Genomic DNA, 26,272 nt, shown 5'->3' with positions numbered 1-26,272 from the left:
GAACAGACTGGCTGAAAATGACCACTCTATATGCAATTTGGTCATTGTAGTTGTTATTCAGACATAGATGACCATGTTCAAAGCCAATGTCATTCCATAGCTTGCTCTCAATTAGCAGGGTCTTGTCATGGGTGCTGATTAGAAGTTGAAAGAAAGAAGTGCGTTTAATCTGTGGCATAACACAGTGCCTATAACTTGGCTTCATCACTCCAGCTCAACAAGCGTACGCAAAGAAGCACGCAGACATTTATCAGGCTTGGCAATTTCACACGCCTAAGCCGGTCAGGCCATTTATTCTTGACTGAATTGATGTCCTCCCGCCGGGTATATGGCAGAGCTAAAAACAAAAGAGAATAACTCTACGCACCCCCAAACTTCGTGGCTGCTTTATACAATAATATTTTGCCGCTAGCACCAAACATATCTACTTAATTACCCATGGCCACCTGCCTAGTGCATCCCGCTGATATATAGCACGCAGACGGCCCTCATTTCACAGCCTCTAGTGGAACGAAACCCCGAAAGTTTACTTGACTACATCCAAAGGCAAAGCCGCGAACTTTACTTTTTGCACGTCCAAATATTTACTTCATTCAAATTTGCGCTCCAGCAGATATTACTCGTCGCATATATTAAAAATGATTGCACACATGCCAGATTTTTTTTTTCTCCCTGATCCCTAAGAACGCTTCTCCTTTTATTTTTCTCGCTTTCTTTTCGTACTGAGGTTCTTAAATTGCAGTACAGTTGTGCTTCGTTAATATGGACGCTTTGGTTCTCAAGTAAAAGTGTCCATAAAGCGAGTCGTCCATAATAACAAGTCCAGAAGAATGAAGCGAAAGTCATTTACTGAGAAAAAAATAGCTATTAACGTCTGCTTCTGTGCATAGCGGTGTACACTGGACTCAAACTATGACAAAAAGATTGGCAACCTCGTGTGCATTATCACTGTCACTGCGGTTTTCAATAAACTGCTAAGCGGTCTGAAGCGCCTCGCTCGCCATGCGAAGTGTGACGGCAGGCATTGCGTCGATTGATTGCATGATTAAAAACTTTATCTCAAGTATGGCAATTATCGGAGCTTTGGGTGATCCGTCTATTTGGCAGCCCATTGGCCTGCGCCGCAGCGCCAGCTCTTGCTCCAAATTGGGATTATTAAGTTTTGCCACGATCAAACTCTCCACGACGGACTCTTCTCTGCTCGGTGAATCGGCGTCAGATTCTATCGGCGTCTGAATACTGTAAGCGTGGGAGTTGAGTGGCCAGGCTGTTATGTAGAGGGTCATCGAGCAGCCCCTCCCTGACGCCATTCGTACGGCTTCCCATGAAACAAACACTGCAAGCTGAAGTTCAGTTTAGAACGACGTGTTACCCGACTGCGAAGAGCTCAGGCCTGTTCAAGGTCGTATTCCTACCTCAAAGGGGGGCCGACGGGTGGACCCCTAAGGTATGGAGGGGGGGGGGGGGGGGGGGGGTGCAAAACCTGGCAAAGTTGGCAACGCAGCCGCGACGAAAACCAGAGACGGGCAGTGAAGAGGGAAGCGCGTCCAGAGCGGGACGCGTGGTGTCGATTACGTGCTCGTCTCCTTTTTGTTGTCACTGTAGTTTGTGACAATTGTGACAATTTTTCCGTAGTTCAGCCTCTTGTTACGGCACTCAGGTCCCTCCTTTCGGAGTCTTTCTCGCTTAGTTGACCTTCAGTTCCTGTACATTTCTCTCCGCTCTTGAGTATTTCTGCTCCGTGCGACAATGACGACACGCCTGCTTCGTTTTTTTTTTTTTTTTTTTTTTTTAGACCATGCAGGCTCCGTTTAGGTCTGCGGAAGAATCTGGTGTCGTGCAGCTTCACGGGCGGCGCGCCTTTGTTTAACTGTGTTTGGACTGCTCTGTTTCGTTCAAGTCGCTGTCCATATTAACGGGACAAAATACATGGCCTTCAATGGGCTCTGCGCATTCTAACCCTTTCCATTATCCGGACAGCGAGTTTCGGTAATAACGAGGCGCAAATACATTGAAAAAGTTTGGTCGCCGGTAAAACTGTCTATAATTCGGGTCGCCCATATTAGCGAGGGTCGTATTAACAGGGCACGACTGTATTTGATTCTTTAGAAATACATTTTAAAGGCTCCTTTCCTAATACCGCACACATAACGCATTGGCAGCGGGAAAATGAATTGAAATTGTACAAGCTATTTTCGTCTTGGTGTCTAAGCAGCGCATTTTCCTTCTATAATTACACAAACGCTTCGAAGCTCCAAGCAGAGAAACATATTTTCGGCGAATTTTACGATTTAAAGTTGTATGAGGAATTTTCTCCCGGTTTTATAGAATCGGTTGTCAGCGCTGTCCGTCGTCGTACGAGAGATCGTTTATGGAAGACTTCACCTGTGACTCTGTGAACTATTTTGGACTCTTGTGTATAAGAATACTCCATTAGTAAGTACCATTTATCGTTCTATAAGTCAGAATGTTTACGGTATCGCCAAACGTGAAGTCAAAAGTCCATTCCAGGTTTAAAATACAGCAGAATACGTGCAGCTACATTACGGGAGGAACAAATAGCCAACCAAAATGAACGTAGCCAAGCGCAGCCGTGCGAAGTGGTGTACGGAGGTAAAGTACGAACTTCGAAACGGCAACACGGCGGCACATCAGAGAGACAAATAGACGCCGGTGCCAGAGAGGCACTGCCACGCTCGTTCTCCTATTCCCGTACCATTTGTCTTCCTTCGTTCCGCTTATATCAGCCACGGAGATCAACCAAGCCGCCCAACTCTGTGTGAGATCGGTTCAGACAACGACAATGCACCGCATTAAGTGACACAATGCGAAACAGCTTTCGGTCCTCTCCGAGCAATAGGATATTGAGATAGCCGGGCCGCCATTTCTTCGTCCGACAGACTTCAATACCTCATGACTGGAACGTATCGGCGAGGAGAGTGGGGGAAGGGGGGGGGGGGGGGGGGGGGCTAGTTAGTTAGATAGATAGTTTTGGGCCTTCTACCTTTCTGACTTCCTGTGTTCATTCCCTTGCGCCACTCAAATTTATTATAGAGATAAACTGAAGTTTAAAAAAATGCCATGCCGTAGGACTACGGTTGGCTTCGGCTGCATGCCACATACACATATTTCAAGAAGCAAGAATCGCTTTTGGACACTAATGAAACGTGAGCTTTTAAGTTCAGCGCCTCCTAACCCAACTCGCGGCTTTTTGCAATAAAAGCGATATATTAAAAAGTTTCTGTCACTTTTAAAGTTCAGCCCTCTGAATATATCTATTAATGTTTTGTAGTCCGTTTGCGGAAACACAATTTTACCTGCGAATACTTAAAGGTTTAGTGTCAATGATGACAATAAAAGCTGAATGGCTGCCTTGACTCCATGATTTCTTTTTGTTTTAGTTATGAAAGGCAACTCGAAACGTCACCACCATCATCATCAGCCCAGCTACATAAGCTGTAGGACATAGGTGTCTTTTACACTGACACGCTATTAACCCCGTTCTGCCAAAGGTGCAGTCATGAGGTACACGCCTGCACCTTGAAACACAGAGACATAAGCCTAAACTTCTGAGCGGAAGTGCTCACCGTAAAGTCTCGTGTTTTTTTTTTTTTTTTTTTCGCATGCATGTTAATTGTTTTAACGCCGTTCGATGACGTTCTACGTCACATCAGCGGTAATTCAGGACGTGCTACGTCCGCCGCTTAAGAACGTGGGTGGCGCTGGTGAACACTCCCAAGGTTAGGTTATTTGTAAACATAAATACCCCCGAAAGCAGAAGGCTTGAAAGCCGTCGCCGTAGCTCAGCGGAAGAGCACCGGACGCGCAAATTCGGAGGTCGTGGGTTCGGATCCCACCGGCGGCATGTGGTTGTTTTTTCTTCTGCTTTTCTAATCAATTACCTTTAAGCGATAACATATTCAGTAATATTCTAAATCGAACAACAGCACAAAATAAATAAATAAATTAAAAAATCTCCTGTGAACCTAGGTTTCTGTGGCTGTTGGCTTCTCTCATATTTATAACGAGCCCCTGACTCCCCTTTCCTTGTCTGCTTAAAACTCATTGTAATTTCTTGAATAAAATGCGAGTTTAGTCCTGAAAGTGATTCTCCTCTAACTGAAAGTTCTTGCGAAGCCCCATTGCGAAGCACTGTTCCTCTTAGCACCGCAGTTGAAGTTGCTTACAAGTTTATGCGCCGATTAGATATGCGCCAAATATGTATACTAGATATACGCTAGATATACGTGAACACCGAGTATAAGCCTGAAATGTGCTGGTTTTATTCATTTTAATCTATAGGAAGGAAGGCAGTGGTGTACTTGGAAGAGTATTTTTTTGGCTATGTGACAATGTAAGGCACACGAATCAAAGTAAACAAAGAAGTTAATGAAGTGTCTGGCAAAGCAAACAGCACACTTATACACATACAGCGGGAAAACAAACAAGACACTGGTAGAAAAGTGCGTCAAGTGATCTTTAATGCTCGAGGAATGCAAACTCTGGATAAAAAAAAAAGAAGGTAGTGGGGAAGATGTACCTCTAACCATGAACTCGTGTCAGGTGATCGTATTACTGCTACTTGTCGTGACCCAGTGACCTTTTTAGCCAAGAAGCAGCGTAATTAGGATGGAACAAGGAAGCTAAGAAATCCTATTAATAGAATGCAGACTCTGCAGCTGTAGAACAGCCACTACGAAGAGGGTGGGAATGCGTGGAAGAGTCGCTATGAAAGGGCAACAACGTAACCAGATACGAGAAAATTCGAAAGGCTAAGACTCTTTCTGTGAAACGGACTGTCAATAACGTGAAATCTAATAACTATATATGCTCGCATAAGCGCTCGCGAGAAGAAGCAGAGACTACACCTCTTGGAATCGTTGAAAGGTCGGTGTTTCCTTTCCGCTTTCCCGCGGTGAAATCGATGACCATGACGCGACCACTTTTCTGAGTATCGTAATGTTAGCACCAGGAGTAAAAGGGACTAATTAACCGCAATGGAGGTAGACTTAAGAAATAGGATTATCGACAGAACTGTATCGACCAGGAGACGCCTAGGTTCTCAGAGCGGCCGGAAGGGCAACGGCTGGAGCTACAGCGGAGCTCGTAGCTCAGTCATATCGTACACACACTTTCAGACAGCAGCTGTGTCGCCTGTGAAGCTACCCATTTACTGCAGGGAAAGTTGGTAGCTTGCAGCTGAACGAAATTGCACAACGTGCGCCGTTTCTCTTTGTGGTATAGTCAGTGCATATAGTTAAGAGCAGCAGTGGGTAAACTGTTAGTGGCTTAGCGTTAGCGAACGCCTAGTGCACATCAGAGTGGTACCTCACTTTTTAAATATAGTAGATTAGAGTAGTCAAAATTTAAGCTCACGGATGTGAAGGCCTCATTAAATTTCCAAGCATAAAGAATAAAAGAAGATTTTCAGGTAACATTTTTTTTTCTTTTTTAGGCTGACAGTCTAAACCAGCTGCTACATGACGATGATGATGACTTCAGGCTTAATGGCGCATACCCACGGCGGGAGATTAGCCAGGGTGCATAGCGGATACAAACGCACTCACGTACAAGGAGTGGAGTATTTGGGTCATTTTGTGACAGACTGGAATTTGTGCCGAAAAAAAAAGCAAAAAAAGCAGTGAATTCTCACCTAGTAGCGGAATCTACCAGATGTAATTATAATTATATAGTCGTGAATATAACCGCACACTGGTTTCAGCGCATATCCCTTGGCACTTGCCCCGAAGGAGAGGAGAATCGTAATAGATAGAGGAAGCCCTAGTCGAGCGAGGGTGATCTCCAAGTAAATTGCACGAAGAGCTGCGTTAGACTTTTCACTTTCCACAAAATATATTACACAAATCAATCGCTAAAACAAAGTCTTTTCACTGCTCCAACTTATTTATCATTTCGTATTGATCACCGACTCAAAGTCAGTGTTCCAAGTTGCAGAACTAACCAGTACTTTTATTGTTTCCTGCCCAAGACCCGCTCAGACTGGAACCACCTGCCCGCCTGCATCGTCTCTTTTTCAGAATCAGAAGCTTTCAGATCTCCGCTTCTTCATCACCTATGTTAATTAACTCTCCTTATTGTATTTGTTTTTGTATAAATATACTTACCACTCCTATCTGTACCGCCTCAAAGGCCCTGATAGTAAATAAATAAATAAATAAATAAATAAATAAATAAATAAATAAATAAATAAATAAATAAAAGACTTTTCTTTGTTCTTTATTCTAGTGCAGTGTTTAATTCAGCACGTTTTACATTGCTGTGAAGCAGACAAAGTGTATTTTGTAGGTCGTTTTGTGCGTGCCAATTCTTTTGCATTTATTTTTATTTGTTTTGTAGTAATATGCGTTTCGTACTTTGAACAATGCAGCCAATGAAAAGGTTCTCAGCTATTATAATTAATAGGTTTTGGCTTCGCTTTCATTCACGCTACAGCCAGGTGTATCTCTACGATTCACCGCATCGCAAGTGGGGATTAGTCAACTGACACGTTGGTATGGTGGAGCTGCATAATCTCGCAGTCAGCTTGGTTCGCTAAATTCAACGCCAGTGCAGAAAGGAAGGCTATTCAGCTGTATTTATGCTAGCGGAGAAGTCGAGAGAATCTATTCGAAATAAAGGCCTGTTTCTAGAACATGTCGAAGCTTACGCCAAGCTAGGTCTACTGTCGGACATACGAGCTTTGCACGTGTCATAAGAGAGATTTATAAAACGTAAAGGAGTCGCCGCGGTGACTCAGTGGTTATGGCGCTCGGCCGTTGACCAGAAAGACGCGGGTTTTGATCCAGGCCGCTGCGGTCGCATTTCGGTGGAGGCGAAATTCTAGAGGCCCGTGTACTGTGCGATGTCAGTGCATGTTGAAGGACCCCACGTTGTCGAAATTTCCGAAGCCCTTCACTGCGGTGTACCTCATAGCCGAGTCATTTTCAGACGTTAAACCTCCATAAGCCATAACATGTAAAGAAACAATCTACAGCGCAAGCCTACTGCAGGTGGACATCTAAGTTCGCAACACGAGCAGGAGCTTTCCGCTATGGGGCAAAAATATTGGGAATGACGGAAGCACCCTCTTTCCAATGCGACTAAAAGTTTTCAAAGGTGCTCAGTTGCGATTTTCATTCAGAAGTGCGCCATTTGAGAACTGACTGTCTAGTTTGCAGCTTATAATAAAAACAACCGAACATGGAACAAACTCACATCGGTTCCGTACCTTCGATGTTGGTGAGAGTGCAAAATGTGTGCTATTCAGTACGACTGAAAGAAACGCAGCGTTTTGCACGCGATTAGATCGTCAATTTACTAGGCGCTACACTTAATAAACACTCGCCCTCGGGTCACCAAGGTCACCCACTACATCTTCAGCGGCCGTTCATTGCAGCCATTTCAGAGGTGGCAGTTGTTGACAGCACCTAGAGTGGAGCATATTGACTACACGTAAGAAGGCGTTGAACCTTTCGCACACCGCGAAACTTTGATTGTGGTTCTGTGAGAGACCTGTATAAAGCGTCGAGGCTTAGCACCGGCCCTCAGAACTTCCAAAATAGGGTAAATCTAGCCAGAGAGATTGCTCCTGGCAGTGCAGTTGCACAAGTGTGCAGGTTATTTGCCTTCATCAGCACAAGAGGATGAAGGGCAGCTTTGGCTTTCGCAGCTGATTGGAGTACGTATGCGGGGTGTCGTCATGGTCTCTGCGGAGCTGTTACGCCAAGCGTTGGGCTCGTAATCCCTTAATACCCTCTCCTGGGACCCACGCAGTTTCTGCATTGGCCGGCGAATCACTGATCTGTGCGCCTAACATTTCGAGGGCGATTGCTACCACTTTGTACAGGTCGGACGTATTTGCCTTAAGTAAATGCAATTACGGACCACGCAGAAAAAACAACGGTGGGCGGCTTCGAGGCTTCAGCTAGTGTTTATTTTTTTCTTTCGACTCGTTCCCTTTGGGGAGTCTCATTGTGTTTTGTTTGTTTGCTTGTGATAACCACAGATGCACGGCAGGGGTTAAGAAATCAAACGCCAGGCCTATACACAAAGCGTGGCCAGGGAAACAGCGTTCTCGTTTCTTGGACTTCCCTGCCGACCCCAGTCAGCTCAGTGCCTAGCCTGATACTTATGCTCCTGGCTGGAATCAATATCAGGGCCGCTTTCTCCCAATGCCTGGTCCGCGTCTCCGAATCCGAACTCGGGATAAGAGAAGGACAACGGTCTTGAGTCCGGCCTGCTGATGTCGTGGAAGGCGAGGCAGTCATTAGAAGCACACTGGGGGATTACATCCCCTTCTGCTCCCCCCCCCCCCCCCCCACTTCCAAATTGCAGTGCACGCAGTCTGTTGGAATGGCGGCCGCAGCATGGAAACTGAGCACGCCCTGCATATTGACACAAGATTGGAAACACCACTCTCTCCCTTTCTCTCGCCGCTCCCCGTGCCCAACTCGTTTTCGTTCTTTCGGTACTGAGCTCGCCAACCCCTGCCCAGTCAAGGACCGCGGTCATCACCCCTGGTTCCGAAGCGCGAAGCCAAAATACGAGGGAGAAAACCACGTTATGCCGATGGGACCTCGCTCTTGAAGGCGGCTTGTTACAAAACGAGCCACGCAATATTGCGAAAAGAATCCGAGCCATTTTTATACCAGCTGGGCAAATTTCGTTCCTTCGAGAGCATGCCCATGCATTTGGCTGCAGGGTGGAAATGATGCCCGTCTGCCACATCTGGATTCATAATGGGTTGTATCGCCGGCGGCGGCCTCGGTAGAAACGGTTTCGCTTTCGAGGAATAACTCTGGATATAAGTAGGTTTGTGCGCGAGCACGGTCGCAACGAACAAATCGAGTTTCCTGTGCTCGTGTAACATGGTTCCCTCACTCGCGTGTTCAGAGTTGTCTTTTCATGACTCTCCAGAACCCCCCCCCCCCCCCCCCCCCAACCACCCCGTTCCCCTGCCCTCCTCGCCCAATCTGCAGTAGTTGCGTGGAAGCTAGGACGCGCACCAATGCGGGCTTTAGGAGCAATTTATGAGGCATCGCGAAAGCGAGGCGCAGGAAATTTCCTGTCGTCTTTGGATATCCATTCGCGGCCGTATCTAAGTATTCCAATTGATTACAACACTGTATGTTTTTTATGTTTCATCGCGAGGGAGCAAAGAATGCATTCGCAAGAAAAGGCAGACTGGGTACAATCGTTCGTAAGCCGCACATTTTTCTTCGCCCTTAACATCCTCATGAAAGGAAAGAAAGGAACATTTCCTTTGTCAAGAGGAAGCCTCCGCTAGCATCGTACTGGAAGCTGTGCACTTTCTAGAGCCTCTCCAGGCAGTCATTTTTTATCTTTTCGTGATAAATTCTGTTGGTTTTATTTTTAAACAATTCCTTCCACTCTGAGGCTATAGTTTGTGAGAACTTCGGCCTGATCTCGATACGGCGAATAAAACAGTCTACACTCAGTAAGACACAAGCAATTTTGTACCTAAGGGGGACTTTTGAAACAAAGGTTAACAGCGGCTTATTTTTTTCTGTTGTATTGTCAGCAGTTAGGAGATTCAGAAAAGAAACATATATAAAGCAACACATTCGCGAAAAACATGAATAAACATTCATGTTCAGGCAAGGAAAAAAGGCCATTGGATGTAAAGTGAATGGTTTCAGAGGTAAGGTCTGAGGAAAAGAAACGGCAGGGCTTGCTGCAACACGACATTGTTAGCCAGGTTATTGCAACCAGTTCTTGACCCAGGGAAAAACATAATCCTTAAAGCAAGTTTTAAGTAAGCGTACTGGATCTTTACTTCTAAGTGTATTTGGGGGTATTGCAGACGAGCAAGGTTTGTAGTGTTCAGGAATCAACTGATACAAAAATATAGGCAGGGAAAAGCTATATGACGATGATCCTCACTTATACTTATTCTCCCTACGGGTTCAGACACAGATATTCGTTTTTATGCTTTACAAACGACGAACTACAATCCAATGCACCGCAAGCCTTATAAATTATATTTGTTCGTAAGGAGGACGCATATGATCGAAGCTTTGTTTAAACTGTGTGCAAGAACGGCTGAATTCGCAAAAAGGTGGGTGAACAGATGTAACCTTCTATGACTCACTTAAGAAAGAATGTTACCGATCGCAGGTGTTGCACTGCTAATGTGCTTATTCTCGATATGGTTGATAGCATCTATCCATTGTCACACCCATTTATCTACTGTTACATGAGACAGTTTCTTCCTTATTACCGTCATGAATTTCAAGAGCACCATTTGAGGGTAACTGTACTGAAACTCTTCCATCACAGTCGTTTTCTTCGCGAATGTATTTCACCGAGCATTAACCTCCGGTGCATTATATCTCAAAAACTACTGGTTATGTATGCCTACAATTCCGCAGTAGATAGCGTGATCAGTGGAAATTTTAGCTAATTTATTTAAAGCGTCTTATCAACAATATCCGTAAATATGAGGAACGGAAATATATGAGGGCAGCACCCTGAGAAACCTTAGCGTCTACTTTAATTCTTTGAATACGAAGTTACGGAAGACTGAAATGAAAAGGAGATCGATGCTACATTACAGGAATTAACTACTCCGTATTGAAAACCAAAATGATTGTATGTGCCGCTGGTATTCTCGAAAGCTGTGTCACGAGCTGGCGACACTGCTCATTCGGGTAGTTTCACGGCAACTAGCGTCAATTAAAAAAAACAAAAGAGCTCTCACGGATATGCGTTCTGCACTCTTAGGAGAAAAAGGAGACGTGTGGAGGAAATGGAGACCGGGGCAACTATTGTTTTTCGTTCTTAGTTTCGTAGGAGAACGGTGTATACGAGAGGGGTGTATATGAGAAAGAAATAAAAGTATTTTAAATTGAAATTGTACTAAGACGAACGGCTTTAGAAAGAATAGCGCCTACGTAATCATTGACTAAACCCTGTATATTATGGGATATCGCGAAAGAGAGCAAAGCAAAATTTCGCACAACTATTCCGTTAAAAGGCTGAGCATCGAGGAAAAAAATGTGGTGATATAGATTCCAGCGGCAACTTCGCAAATTCAGCTATTTGTTTTCAAATGCAGTTCTCGCTTCTGCTCTCTATTTATTCTTTCAACAAATTAAGGTTTTCATGAGTTTCCATCGAAAAGTCATAAAAAGTCCGCCTGACTCAACAAGTCAACATAAAAGTTCAAGAGTTACAGCTTGAGGAACTGTATTCATTTCATGGGCGTAAATAATCATCCTTTGTTTTACTGGTTCCTTACTGCAACAATTATAGTTTATCGGCTTATCTACAGCACATCATTTCTCTGGAATCGTTGCACCTTTCTTAATCAAATGATAACAGCATGGTCAGATGTTCACTCGGGTATTTTCGAAACAAAAATACCCGAAGTTCTGTCTTTGAAATAAAAATAAATTAATTAAATACACATTTCACTCTTACAAGTTTATCAGTAATGCAAAGATAATTATCCTGTTCGCAAAACAAAAACAAAAAAAAACTAAAGCGGAATGATGCAAGACAGCAGACAATCTAATCAGTATATGATGCCTGTGATGCCAACTTCGGATCACAATTCTCCCCCTTTTTTTTTTGTTCATTCAGGACATGAACGGAAACTGTAAACACTGCCGCATATGAAAAAATCAATTTATAATAGTGGCTGTCAAACGTGACGCTCTTCCAAGAAGCTGCCCAAAGTATCCCCATTGTCTATTGAGCAGAACCTGCAATAATGCAAAACAAATACTTTCACGTAATATACCTGAACTCCCACTATTTAGAGAGATATTTATAAGCTGAGAAAAACATCAGCCTTTACTTTTTATTATTTCGCATTGAAATAATGCCGTATTAGTACCTTGCAATGGAAAGCCAAAACGCTATACCACTTGTAGCAGCAAGTCAGCAACTCAAAATTGTATTGTCTCACGCCACGTTTAACAGCCAGATGTCTTTTCACGAAGGATGGCTCATGCCATTACTTGGGAATACCTGAAAACGAGGATCTTCCGGCCTAAATATTTTTTTAATGAATATTAATAAGGGGTCAGTAAAGTCAGCAGACAGGCAATGGTTCGTAACTCTTCCTTGAAAATAAAGAAGTCAGTTACAGATTATAACCCAGAGCATTCATGTCGCATAGTCTCATAAAACATGCATCATTTTTATTTCATAGCGTGCTTTTCCTCAGAGAGGCTATGCAGGCACCGAGAAAGCCGCTCATAAACAGCCATCACTGTTCGAGCAACTTTCTCTGCAAAGATCCGCATCTTGTGTGCCGGTCAGCTCTAAACTCAACTAGTTTAAACTGTTTGATGTAGAGGCTGTTGCGGGCCGTTATCGGAAACTTATCGGCGGGTTATCGTTATCGGCGGGTGCTCCATGACGCAAGACAATGTTGTGGACGAAGAACTGCGCCACTTCAGCAGCAGTGCCCTTGGCAAGAGACGTGGTCTCAGCGTACCGTGTGAGGTAGTCAGTCGCAACGACTATCCAACGCTTTCCAGACGAAGACTTCGGAAATGGGCCAAGGAGGTCCATGCCCACTTGATGGAAAGGGGTCTTCGGTGGATCGACGGGGTGAAGAAATCCGGCCGGTTTCAATGGAGGAGTCTTCCGACGTTGGCATTCACGGCATGTTTTGACGTAGGCCCGCACCGATGGGAGTAACCTGGGCCAATAATACTTTTGTCTAATCCGCGCGAGTGTACGGCTGACTCCAAGGTGGCCGGCGGATGGTGCATCATGACAGGCACTCAAGATCTCAGACCGCAGCTGTGATGGTACGACGAGTAGGAACACTTCTTCGCTGTTGGCAAAGTTGCGTTTGCAGAGAACACCAGACCGTAAAGTGAAGGTGTGAAGCCCTCGAAGAAAAACACGCGGAATGGGAGCTTCACTGCCTTCGAGGTAATCGATGAGCGGCGCCAACTCCGTGTCCGCCCTCTGAAGCTGCGCCATTTGGGTGGTACTAACAGAGCCCAGGAAAGGAAAATCATCGGTGGTTTCTTCGGTATTGATTGGGATAGGCGCGCGCGACAGACAATCCGCATCCTGATGCTTGCGGCCAGACTTGTAAACTACTGTTAAGTCGTATTCTTGCAAGCGTAAGCTCCATCTAGCCAAGCGTCCTGAGGGGTCTTTGAGGCTCGCCAGCCAGCATAAGGAGTGGTGGTCGCTTACCACACGGAAGGGTCGTCCGTAGAGGTACGGTCGGAACTTGCAGATGGCCCATATCACTGCAAGACATTCTTTCTCCGTCGTTGAATAATTGGTCTCGGAGCGCGTAAGTGTCCGACTAGCATAACTTATGACCCGTTCTGCACCGTCTTGCCACTGGATCAGTACTGCACCAAGGTCAACATTGCTGGCGTCAGTGTGGATGTCCGTGGCAGCATGCTCGTCGAAATGGCCGAGTATCGGAGTGCTTTGCAGACGGCTGCGAAGCTCGACAAATGCAGCCTCTTCGTCGGTCCCCCAGAGGAAGGGCGTGTCGTCACGGGTCAGTGCGTTCAGCGGTTCCGCGATTTTCGAGAAATCTTGAATAAAGCGCCTATAATAGGAGCACAGGCCTAAAAACCGGCGAACGGCCTTCTTGTCAGTTGGGCGTGGAAAACCTGAGACGGCAGCAGTCTTGTCAGGGTCCGGGCGAACACCTTGTGCGCTGACAACGTGACCAAGAAAGCGAAGTTCCTCAAAGCCAAAATGGCATTTCTCGGCTTTGATGGTGAGTTGCGCGGATTTGAGCGCTTGTAGCACAATGCGCAACCGCTCCAAGTGTTGGTCAAAGGTGGGCGAAAATATAACGACATCGTCCAGGTACACCAGGCAGGACTGCCATTTCAAGCCGGAGAGGACAGTGTCCATCATGCGTTGGAAAGTAGCCGGTGCTGAGCACAGACCAAATGGGAGCACTTTAAACTCATAGAGGCCGTCAGGCGTCACGAAAGCCGTCTTCTCCCGGTCTCTCTCGTCCACTTCGATTTGCCAGTACCCGCTTTTAAGATCCAATGACGAGAAGTATCTGGCGTTCCGCAATCGGTCGAGCGCGTCATCTATCCTGGGCAGCGGGTAAACGTCCTTTTTGGTCACGCTGTTAAGTTTCCTGTAGTCCACGCAGAAACGCAGAGTATTGTCCTTCTTTTTGACAAGAACCACAGGCGATGCCCACGGACTGGTGGACGGCTGAATGACATCGTCTGCAAGCATCTCGGCAACCTGATTCTGAATGGCTTCTCTCTCCACCGGGGAAACACGATATGGGCGCTGGCAGACGGGTCGCGTAGTCTCGTCAGTGATGATACGATGCTTGGCGAGTGGAGTTCGGCCGACCTTCGAGCACGTAGCGAAACAGTCCGCAAATTCTGCCAAGAGGGCCGACAGAAGATCCCTCTGAACCGACGGCAAGGCAGGATTTATTCTGACTGACTGAAGAACGTGATGTGGGCCAGCATACTCCGGAGAGGGTCCTCCCACGGTGCACAAACCCGGAACCTCAGCAACGTCGTGGAGGAAGGCAATAGCCATACCTTTGGCCAGGTGCTGATATTCGTTGGCAAAGTTAGTCAGGAGGACGTGGGTGCGGCCGTCACGTAGTTGGACGAGACCTCTTGCAACGGCATGTCCCCGCTTAAGCAGCAGTGGACTATGGCTGTCCGATAGGCCCTCGTAGTCATGAAAGAGGTCGTTCCGCACGAGCACCAGAACACTGCACCGCGGCGGCACCGTGACGTCGTTCTCGACAATGCGCAGAGCGTTGCTGCAGGGATCGCGGGAGTCAAAGCGCGCCACGGCCTGTTTGGTCGAGAACGTGACACGTGCCTCCTGAAAGTCAATCACAGCGCCGTTCGACTGCAGGAAGTCGATCCCCAGAATCAAGTCTCTGGAACACTCGGGGAGTACGACAAATTCACCAACGTACGTAAAACCACTAATCCCAACTCTAGCCGTGCACTTGCCCACAGGGGAAATTAGGTGGCCACCAGCGGTGCGAATGGGGATCCCCGTCCACGGTGTCAGAACCTTCTTAAGTTCTCCAGCGAAGGCACGGCTCATAACAGAGTAATCAGCACCGGTATCGAGCAGCGCGGTAATGTCAGTGCCATCAATTGTCACACGCAAATCGGATGCAGCGTATCTGATACTGTCGCTGCCTCTCTCTGTCCGGGTATCGTCGGCTCGAGGGTTCCGCGATGGAGGATCTTGACACGTCCCGACGTCAGCGGCCTTGCCTCCAGAGGTCGCTGGTGTTAGTTTTCCCGACGCGGACTCGGCGAGCGACGGCCAGCAGAGCTACTCTGGCGGCCAGGGCTGGAAGAGCGATAACGGAGAGGCGAAGGGGAACGGGACTCGCGCCTTCCAGAGTAGGCAGGGTTCTGGCGTGCCCAGAGATGCTGTGCAATCTCATGCGGTCGTTCGCCGTTCTGAGGGCAGGGTGCGTCGGGATGGAAACCGCGAAGGCCCACTTGGCGGTACGGACAGGCGCGGTAGAGGTGACCAGGCTCCCCACAGTGGTAGCAGAGAGGCCTGCGGTCCGGTGTACGCCACAAATCCGACTTGCGAGGGCGTGGCCCAGCTGTAGCAGATGCGGTTGCAGAATACGTGGCGATGTTACTCACGGAGGTCGACGGGGTCACACCGTAGCCAGGCACGCTTGCGTGACATGTGCCGATGTTGCTCACGCCAGGCGTTGGGGTAATGGGACCGTAGCCTGTCGTGCGACGTACAACAGATGCGTACGTGGGTCGGTCATCGAACCGGGATGGCGCTTCGGGGACAAGAGGTGCCTGCGCAGCCTGTCGCACCTCGTCCCTGACAACTTCGGACAGCGCTGCCAGCGGCGCAGGTGCAACCTGAGGCAGATGGATCCGTTGCAGTTCCTCCCGGACAACGGAGCGAATTAGTTCACGCAAGGTGTCTGCACTGCCGCCGAGACACGACGAAAAGCCTTCGGGCACCATGCAGTTGATGTCGCGGTTGTACTGGCGGGCCCGTTGTTGCAGCGTCGTCTCCATCGTGGTCGCCTCGGTTAGAAATTCCGCCACCGTGCGGGGTGGGCTGCGCACGAGGCCCGCGAACAGCTCCTGCTTAACACCACGCATGAGATGGCGCAGCTTCTTCTCCTCTGTCATGTTGGGGTCGGCGCGCTTGAAAAGACGGGTCATGTCTTCGGTGTACATGCACACGCTTTCGTTCGTGCGCTGATTTCGGGAGTGCAGCGCAGCTTCGGCCTTCTCCCGGCGGTCAGCGTTGGGGAACGTAGCCAGGAGACTCCGGCAAAACGTCTCCCAGGTGGGAAGTGTAGCCTCGTGGTTTTCAAACCACGTCCGAGCAGACTCTTCCAGGGCAAAGTAGACGTTATTCAGCTTGCGCTCGTCGCACCAGCCGTTGTAGCGTGCGACCCGCTCGAACGTCTCCAGCCAGTCCTCAGCGTCTTCGAACACGTCACCGTGAAAAGATGGCGGTGTTCGCGGTGGGTGGCAAAGGATCGGCGCCAGGGGCCTGTTGTCAGCGGCCATGGCAGTTGGACTCGACGGTAGAGGCTGGATCGGCGGCTGGGTCCTGGTGTCAGTGGCCATGTCAGTTGGACTCGGCGGTCGAGGCTGCGTCGTCCTTGTTGGCGGCGGAAGGGGCCCAAATTCAGGCGATTCTCCGCGGAGACGGCGGCTGGGTCGCTGGTGAACCGGTGCGAGGTCCGTAGTGACGCTGTACGGAGTTTGCAGGTCGGGAAGCGTACCCAGCACTGCTCCACCAAACTGTAGCGTGCAACGCCAAAAAGAACCCCCGCGCAGAGACGAAAAACCTGCGGCGGTCGTTGTTGTTGTTGTCCTCTAGAAAATGGCGCATACCCACTGCGGGGGATTGGCCAAGACACAGGCGGCAACTGATAGGTGTACAAAATGTTAAACAAGAAAATAATTGTGGGGAAAAATAAAATAATCATGATAATAATAGCAATTAGGAAATAAATGAAAGGATCTCAAATGTGTAATTGAAATAGGTTAAACAAATGCTGTGAGATCGGTGACTGAAATAGAGAACGGGGCTAAATATTCCACGTTTCAGAAAGCTTTCATTCCAGAGAAATATTGGTCATGAGAAAGACCAGAGCTTAAGACGGCAGCCGTTTAGTGTCTGTAAGGAAGTTTTGCATGGCGGAGAGCACATTCCAGTTGCTGTGCCCAAGGGAGGAAGCCCCAAGAGACAGAGCAACCCCAGCTGACAGACTTAGACCAAGCTGTCGTAACGGAAGCTCCAGCAGGCGGCTCCGTAAAGAGGAGAAACGGCGGCAGGTCAACAAGAAATGATCTATCGTTTCGGGTTCTCCGCAGAACGGGCACAATGGGGAGACCGCCAGACCAGATCTATAAAGGTAGAAGTTTAAAAGAGGCACGCGACAACGTAGACGAGTGAAGGAAACCTCAAGCTTGCGTGATCGCCATCCTTTACTGCACCACGGGTAAAGGAGATGCCGGAATTCGGGAGAGAAGGTCAGAGCTGATGCTGCGAATTCTTTCAGGAGCAGATACCTGCGAAACCTGGCCGCGGTAATATATGCGCTGGGTGGAAGCACAGATACGACTGGGCCTTGAAGAGATGCCTTCGCCAGGGTATCAGCAACCTCATTCAAATGGATTCCTCTGTGCCCAGGCACCCAGACCAACCGTAATGAACACACGTGGGGTGGAACCAAGCATTTGAATAACCGAAGTGCCTGAGATGTTGTAGGCGCGGTGAGAGAGGAACACAACGATAATGAATCTGTCATAATTATGACAGAAGACAAGGAACTGTTTAATTTGCGCAACGCTAAGACTACTGCTAGAAATTCGGCCAAATAAATAGGTGTGTAATCGGGAAGGCGGAGTGAGAATGACCAGTCAAGGGAGATGGAGAAAATGCCAACTCCGGCCTTTTCTTCACACTGTGAGGCGTCTGTCGCTATGAGCACATGAGATTTAAAGCACAGCAGGTAATCCTGCAATAAACCGCTGAGCAAATGAAAAGGCATTAACTTTGCATGTTTTGGAAAGATGTCATCGAAGAAAATCTGAATAGATGAGTTGGCGCATACCGGACGGATGTCCGAAATGCGGACGTTTAAGGGGTCCAGGAGGGATTGCACCAAACATATCTGAGGGGTACGGAAACGAGACCAGGTTTCGTTGAAAAATAGCCTAGGCTGACGAAGGAAGATCAAATTGGAGGCATGGAGCGAAGAATCGCACATTCTTACGAACGTTTTCACCGTTAAGAACCTAAATCTAGAAGTCAATGATGGAGTACGCGCTTCCAGGTACAAAACGGAATTCGCCACAAATTTTGGAAGGCCCAAACAAAGGCGCAACGCCTCCCGCTCCAAGAGAATCAAGGGGCGAAGTTTATACGCTGGTGCACCAGAGAATAAAACACAGCCGAACTCTAAGACAGGACGGACGTACATTCTATAAATCATAAGAAGTGAGTGCGGCGGTCCACTAGTGGTTCGAGCGCGCGCGAGAGAGCCAACTAACTTCTTCCTCTTCTAGCGCATGCGCTACTTCTGTCTCTTCTTCGAATGCATGTATCAATATTATGAGTGCTTCATTCAACACGGAGCTGTATGGACAAAAAAAAAATAAAAGGTAAAACCCGCCACTCGGAAAAACAAAGCTGCCAAGGACGGAGATTGAATTGCTATGCTTTAATCAAGTTCTCTCCATCTTTTTTGTTCACCTTCCTCACTGTAATCCGGAGTACAGCCTCCCTAAAAAGTGTTCTGTCTGACTAAACGGCGAATATACCCTTTTCAGCGGAATCAGGGAAAGGGATTGTCTCCTGTAGGGCTTGTTGAAAAGTTGCCCAAACACCCTCACAGCTGGCTTCCTAGAAAAGCCCGTTTATGCGCCAATGCCTGGCGTCTAACGGGCTACACGCGGGAACAGGAACACCGTGGTGCAACTTCGCATCCCTCCCATCTTCGCCACGTGTACCATACTTTATGGAGTGCGTATACTACAGCAAATATGATGTTTGATTGTTTATAATCCGGCCCGGGCTTTCGTGCCACATATCCTAGCTCTGACAGAACGAATCGTTGTCTCGATCGACCAACACGCAGAATTCTTCCGAGGCGGCGAGTATCGCACCGAGCATGTTTGTTCTCAGCAGCTCGATTGCGTCGTGTGGTATGATGGAGGACGCCTGCTGCACGCAGTTCGGCGATCTGTCTTGAAAATAAGCTCGTTTCTGCGCCTCCCAGGAGGCTACACGAGTCTTCGAGCAGTAACCAATCGGTCACGCCTCTTCTGACAAAGCGCTCCTATCATTTCATGTCCGATCGATGAGGTCAAAGCCGTCGGGAGCGTACTTCTTCGTCTTAACCGAAAGAACACTATTGTTTCCAAAACACCGTCACCGTCGTCTTCTTTTAGTGACAAGGCATGGCCGCGCTGTGCCGCTGACGAATGTCCCGTCGTTTGCGCGGGTCCTGGAAGCGTCGCAACAAGCGAGGCCGCTAGCCCTGCTTTGTCGCTTTTTTCTTTATTCTCTCACTCGTGCCTCGTCTCTCCGCGCTTGTCGTGGACCCCCGGTGCATCAGAAGTTCCCTCGGCCGCCCGGTGAGACGGTAAACTGCCACAAAAGAGCGCGAAGACCACACCCACCGGCGGCCGGCAACGCCCCATAAGACAAGGAGGCCATGAGTGAGCGGTCTTTTACTAATAGCTCCTTGCCACGCGTGTCAGAATCATTCGCGCGCTTTACTTTGCGAGATGCGAGTACATCCTTCAGCGCCGCTTTCCAGCGACGGCCCAGTGCTCTCTGAAAAGCGGGGCTGTGCACAACAGGCTCGTGGTGCTGGTCGTATAGATAACGCTGTCCGTAACAATAACGAAGTGCCCGCTTCTGGAAAGAGTTTCCTCTAGAAGATAGGGGAACAGCGCGTAACTGCGCGCGTACAGTGAGGATATCAACGGTATTTGCTCAGTAATTAACGAGTGTGTAACCATTAAATACTGAATGTTTCAATGCGCACACTCCTCACCCGCAGATGTTGCGGTTGGATAGTTTGTTTCACGCTGGCTTTTTTTTTCTTTTTTTTTTCAAAAAACTTCGTTTTTCAACATTTTACTTTATATCATATTTTTCAATGCCAGTGAAAAAGCGTTGGAAACAATTTTGAGGCAAATACAGTGGCGGAGATTGCACAAAATTTTCTTTCTTACAGCAGGGCGTGCAGTTCGCAGCCTTTCTTTGTGGTTTTGAAGCGATCGACCCGTTCACACCCTGTCTCACGCTCTGTCTGTCACGAAGTCTTGTTTTGAAAATGTGTAGCCACCTGTCCCGCAATTTCGCGCTTCTAAACATCGTGTTTAGGAAGACATATTTGCCTCGTTATATTCACAATTTATTGACAACAGTTTAGCTATACCAAGGCCAGAATGCACTAATTTTGTGAAAACATTTATGGCACCATAGGTAGACAGAAGGAAGCAAAAAATATATTCAAAGCAGCCCGAAAGAGAATGCGAGGCTAACCATTCTGCAATCCGCTAACAAGGCCTCTTAACCAAGCCGCGCAGTTAGTCCTTCATTGCTTTAATGATGACTCTATACAAAACCATCGCTCCCATTAAATAATTGTGGGGTAACGTGCTGTCCACGCCTCTCTTGCTTTATATATTAGATTCATTACACTCAGCCTCGCCCCTATAATAAAGTTCATCTTTAACCATGCCGTTTAAAGCTAGCAAAGCATGTAATGCAAATGCAAGCTAATCGATGGTAGTTAAGGGTAATGGAGTAGATTCAAATAGAAGGCGAGCATAGGAGGGGCTCCAGAATGCCAGGTGTGAGGATTAGGTCAGAAAACGTGCGGAGATGAGGTCGGCGCAGCTGGCACGAGACCGGATTAATCAGAATTATTTGAGAGATCTCTTCGTTCTGGCGTAGTTAGGCTGTTGACGACAATGATAGAGCCTTTGTATATTTTTTTTGGCCAATAACAGAAATGAGAGTAAATGATATTTTGAGTAAACGTGTCGCAGTATGTAACTAAATTTCTTTTGCCCATTTCCGACCATACTGATCTATGCCGACGCCAATATTTTTCTTTCGGTAAGTGCATGCCCGAATGAAATAGCTGACCCCTTGCACATGTTCCCTGCACAGTAAGGGCCCGGACGAAACACTGACGGGTTTACGAAGCTTTTCCCAACTGTTCAAGCACCATGAGGCAACGCGAGGAAATCAACGCGCGGGTCTAGCTCTACCTAAATCTTAATTCCTTTTCCCATTCCTAATCCAGGGGGCATGGACTTTTCTTTTCACCATAAACCCATTCATTGATTCATCCATATTGCGTCTTTTTAATACTACCTTTTTCTTAAGGTCACAGGGAACACAGACCGCCTCAAAGAAAGCTTCTTGGAACTTTCGCATCCTGCTCACGTGCAAGATGCCATGCATTGTTCACTGACATTTTCTTTCCTTCACTTTTGCATGGCTTTACTATAGCCTTGAGGTATATCTTCGAATTTCTGCCGTCTTTTGTCACTCTTGTCATTCCTTAATTTTCAGCAGCTCGCAATGTACGCTACGCTAGCACACTTTTATTCTTTTATTAAATTTGAACTGGTTTTAAATTTTCACTATTTGTGAATTTCCGGAAATTATCCGTAAGAAGAAAAAAATATGCGCTACAGCTGTGCTTCGTTAAAAAATATAGCACTCATGTCCACTAAACGCTAGCCTTTACTAATAAAAAGTCCAACTGCACTACTCGTCGGGGGTCTGATTTATTGGCAGAAAAGCTACCCACATTTACAAAGAGCCTCGAATAATCGCAGCACAAACAAAAAAATTAGATAATAAGCAGAAAACAGTATAAACTATGCGCTTTATTGTTTTGCTGTCAAGGCCGTAATAATTCATGCAATCTAGCTACTTAACTTATGAATAAGGGTGCTGTCGTAAGCCAACAGAAGTGACGCATATGTTTTCATAATAATAACTGTATTAATAATATTATGAAGCGTTCCACAGCTTGTTAGGTTCTCTGCTGCCTACCGGTCTTCCCGAACAGCGCAAGAAATAACGTTTGCCTCGAGGCGCCTACCTCGGCGCTGAATTTGAATATCTCCGCCGACAAAGATGCTGGGGGCGTGTTTCACAGAGTCACGCGTTCCACGAAAAAGAAGAAAGCATGCATGTAGACTAAACACGCCCGGTGTGTTTGCGCCTCCGAAGAGACATTTCCATGATCTTATTTGGGCTCTCTTTCACAACAAACAGAGGGAGCGGTAACGCTCTGAATTCAACGAAGACAAACAAAAAGCTTCCTCGGGATAAATACGATTACGAAGTTGTTCGCCAGGCCCACGGTTCACATTTTCTGCCTCCGGAATTTCGGATTTATGCTCCGCGCTCACTTTTACAGCGAGCAGTAAACTTGCGTAGTGTACGATTTTTGCTGGCGTGCACTCAGGGCTTGACTTGACAGCGAGGCAAAGAAGAAACAGTTATTTCCTAGTGCTGGCACCGCAAACAGTCCAGTCATTTAATGCTTACGTCATAAAAGAAGCAAAATGCTTCCTTATTGCTTCGTCTCCGTTCAATGTGCGGCGTAAAAAATGATATTTGCTTGCGTGCAAACCTAAAGATAGGAACCAAAGTTTGAGAAGGAAATAGACGAGAAAAGCAGTGATTTTATGAGACGCTTTACCGAGAGCCTAAGGAGTGGCGTATGTTCCTGGGGAAGCGGATGATCCACTCTGTTCTTGTTCAAGGGACGAAATCAGCGAGATTGTTCTTTTAAGACTTGGAAAACCAAAGACAAAAAAAAAAAACCAGGTGATGGTGGAAGCTAGAAGTGGGGCTAGAAATGTCTTCCTCGAAGAACAGCCCATCGGTTTTCCCGCACATTTCTTCATTACCTTTAGCATTTTTTAGCATGGGCCATTCTTGAGCGTTCCTCTTCTTTTTTCGTGTGTTTGTTTCACGCTATGGGTCATTCTTTTTTTTTTTTAATTTCGCTAAAACGCTGCTGAGGCTCCTGTACGCCGGGCTTCTTCATCGCTATCAGCACTTTCTGACCTTTGCCAGAGACCAGCAGAAGCTCGCTTCGCGGCGCATGGACATGCACGGGAGGACCGAGAAAAAGGCCTAGATGATGACGCGGCACCCTTCAGGCCCAGGTATCTGCGCGCCGCGGTGCGTTCCCAGCGCAGACAAAGAACTCGTTTATGCGCGTCTTCTTTGTGCGCCTCCCACCTGAATGCACCCAGAGGGCTTCCAATAAAGACGCCTCCCAGCACGGTGCCAGACAGAGCCGAGGTTCAAGATGAAGATGCGGGCCGGGACTTGAAAGAAAAGGATGAGCGATGCCAGAAAGAAAAGGAGAAAGGCAAGGTGAGGAATGAATGTCTAGTGGACCGGGTTTCCCAGAGGAGAATACCTCTGGCCTCTGCGTCTGTCGGAGGCAATTTCGGCGCTGCCGTGCGAATGCCGCGTGAGAGAACGCGAACCTTTTTCTTCCCATAGCGCTTATCAAAGGACCTCCGCAGGGGCTCTCCTACAATGCCGCAGCAGTAGTAGCGGTCACGATGTCCGAGACAGGTCTACGGCGTTCGCGCGTGCAGCCTGTTCGAAGGAGTCGAGAGGTCGGCTCACATGGCGCATGCGTACGCTCTACGAGAGCTTGCAAGAGTAGATCCGCCTTCTCAAGTTCTGCATGCCGTTTGCAGCTTTTCAGTTCGAGAGCAGTATTTCCATGTCACTTTCGTTACCGAAGAAAGTGAGAAATATTAAGAGGAATGCCTGAAGAAATAGACACTCGGCTGATTTCAAGAGAAAATGGATTCCTGCGACGTGTCAATTCTCAATTTTCGAAAATATTATGGCACGAACCTCACCGGGCTTTAATGTGCTTAGATAGGCTTGCTAAATTCGTTAATTTTTCGCGTACGGCGTGGGAACGTCAGTGGCCAAAGTACATGGGCATGTATTCTCTGTATCTGAAAGAATGGATAGATGGATATCCTTTATTCAGGCAATACGGTCTCGGATACAGGGGTAAAACGCAGATGCGCTCAGCGCTACGGGACCTAAGCACCTGATGCACTGCTCGGAGCATGAAGGAAAGGGAACAGTGACGTACAGAACTCGCAGTTACAAAAAGCAAACAAAAGGAGCATAATGCAACTTGTACAATGACATATTCATGCACTCAATAATTATATATTATACTTGGAATGAGCCATACAGGAATATTCACATAAATAACAGAACGTCAGGAACTTAAATAATTTCTGTATGCGCAACGTATTTACTATTAGGACAGGGAAGTAGGTAAGCTTTAGCATTCTTTTTGAAAGGCTTCGGAGACACACATTTCCTAATAATTTTTATGGTCTGTGTATATTTGTTCACAAGATTGAGAGTTAAGTACGAAAGCACTCCGCATAAGTGCATTTCTTAAACTGCCGTGCCTTAATTTATAAGGCGCAGTACCACTTGAGTGCGATTCAAGATATTTAGATGGATTATGTTTGAATGGGTTAAAGACATGAGCAAGCAGTTTCAACTGAAATATATATATATCCCCTTTTAGAATGGAGTGCTCTTAAATGTAGGAACTTCTGTGATCCCTATATGAATGATGTTCGACATATCGTACCACTTTTTTTCGTTACAGTATCAGCCTAAGACTGTTTTTTTTTGGTTCAGCCCTAGATCATTAATCAATAAGGAAGATGTGAATGAAAGAGGGTGTGATATAACAACCACTTCAGTCATTTTGAAACAAGTTTTACAATTTCATCGATAAATAAAGTGACCTTGATATGTTGACACGAATCTTAAAAGTATGCAGGGACCAAGACAAGTGTTCTATAAAACGACACCTAAAAACTTCTAGAAAAAATCACGTTCATTTACAATGTTTTCTAAAGTAATGGACGCTTGGTCTGCTTTGCACAAATCGCTTGCGAAGAATAAGTAACATAAAATGTGAGATAAATTTCAGCACTCAAGAACGCGCATACATGATGCCATTCACGGTGCTTTCAGGCTTAGTATCACAGAGCGATGATGACTTATTTTAACCGCGAATGAGTCAGTATACGCCCCCTTGTGACCCTTGTTAAGTTCGCCTTACATTAAAGGGCAACTCCGGCGATTTTTCAGCCATTTTAAGTTAATGGCTGTTTTGTGTTCCTAAGAACCTCCTGTAATGTGCACTATAGAAGGTTTTCAAAAGCAACCGTAAAATAATTTTTAAACAGCAAAAAACGCAAAACTCGAAACCGAAACCGCAAAACCGAAACCGGGGAGGTACCTTCGTGCGGTGTTGACTGTGACGTCACGAGCGGGTTCGCCGCGCTGTGAAGTCCCCGAAGATATGACAACTACCCTGAGCCGCGCTGTCGACATGACTGAAAGCGCGGAGGACAGCTTTTCCGAGACCAGCGAGTCTTTAGAAGACGACTCATTCGACGATTTTGGACTGGACGAGTCGCTTTTCAGGTATGATCCACCGCCGCCCGAGCCAGCCGAGTCACACCACAGGCCGCGTCACCTGCAGCACGGAGGCGGTCTGAACTCGGAGAAGTGATTACTTGAGTCATTTCTCGTGCATGCATTTGTGACAGAGTCGTCAGAACAAAAGTTAACGAGATGCTCCCGCTGACAGCTGTTCGTGTGGCCAGCGCCGGCCGACCCAGCCTGATGAAAGAATCTGCTGCCGGAACTTTGCCGCGGTGCGCAACGTCCTTACAGGGGCATGCATCACCAATAGTCCTCTATTTGCGAAGCTTTGTCTCGACGGCGAGCTATTGGAAGTGAGTTCACGCCAACTACAGTTCTAAAATCCAACATACCGCTTCTTCTTGACGGCCGCGCTTCGTTGAGCTGGCCGCTGCTATAGACGGTTGTACTAGAATAACGTTGGCACAGAATATGCCTTCAAGCGCCAGTTGAACGAAGCCTTAGCGAGTCCAAAGCTCTCTTTGAAGTACGCGCTGTCTTCATAGCAATCTGGCGCGAAATGTTCTGAGCACAAGCGGGAATGCTTCCTCGGAGACCAGTTTACACGGCGGACAGCTCTCACCAACTTGTCGTGAAGGTTCTTATCGCTAGGAAACCTACGCTAGATCACGCCCGTTGTCACAGATCAAGAATTTGTGCACCCCACAGCACAACAGAAGTTTCCGTGACCCATCACTCTGGCGTACACATCACATCAGGCACGTTGAGATGGCGCGAAATTGCACAGGTGGTCGAAATAATTCCG

At 47.2% G+C, this 26,272-nt stretch overlaps 1 protein-coding gene and 1 non-coding gene across 2 annotated transcripts in view; one reads left to right on the top strand and one right to left on the bottom strand.

The window, feature by feature from the left end:
• The window catches only part of LOC149372447 (corticotropin-releasing hormone receptor 1-like), a 164,943-nt gene that overhangs the window by 129,558 nt on the left and 9,113 nt on the right, over window positions 1-26,272 (bottom strand). The gene's annotated exons all lie outside the window — the stretch shown is intronic.
• On the top strand, window positions 3,793-3,865 carry TRNAA-CGC (transfer RNA alanine (anticodon CGC)). The gene has a single exon. It is a non-coding gene; the product is annotated as a tRNA-Ala (tRNA).

Source organism: Amblyomma mixtum, chromosome 1 (genome assembly GCF_055824585.1).
Source record: "Amblyomma mixtum isolate Tamu chromosome 1, ASM5582458v1, whole genome shotgun sequence".
Classification (NCBI taxonomy): domain Eukaryota; kingdom Metazoa; phylum Arthropoda; class Arachnida; order Ixodida; family Ixodidae; genus Amblyomma; species Amblyomma mixtum.
The sequence above is the reverse complement of the archived record's forward strand: the minus strand, read 5'-3'. Positions and strand labels throughout refer to the sequence as shown.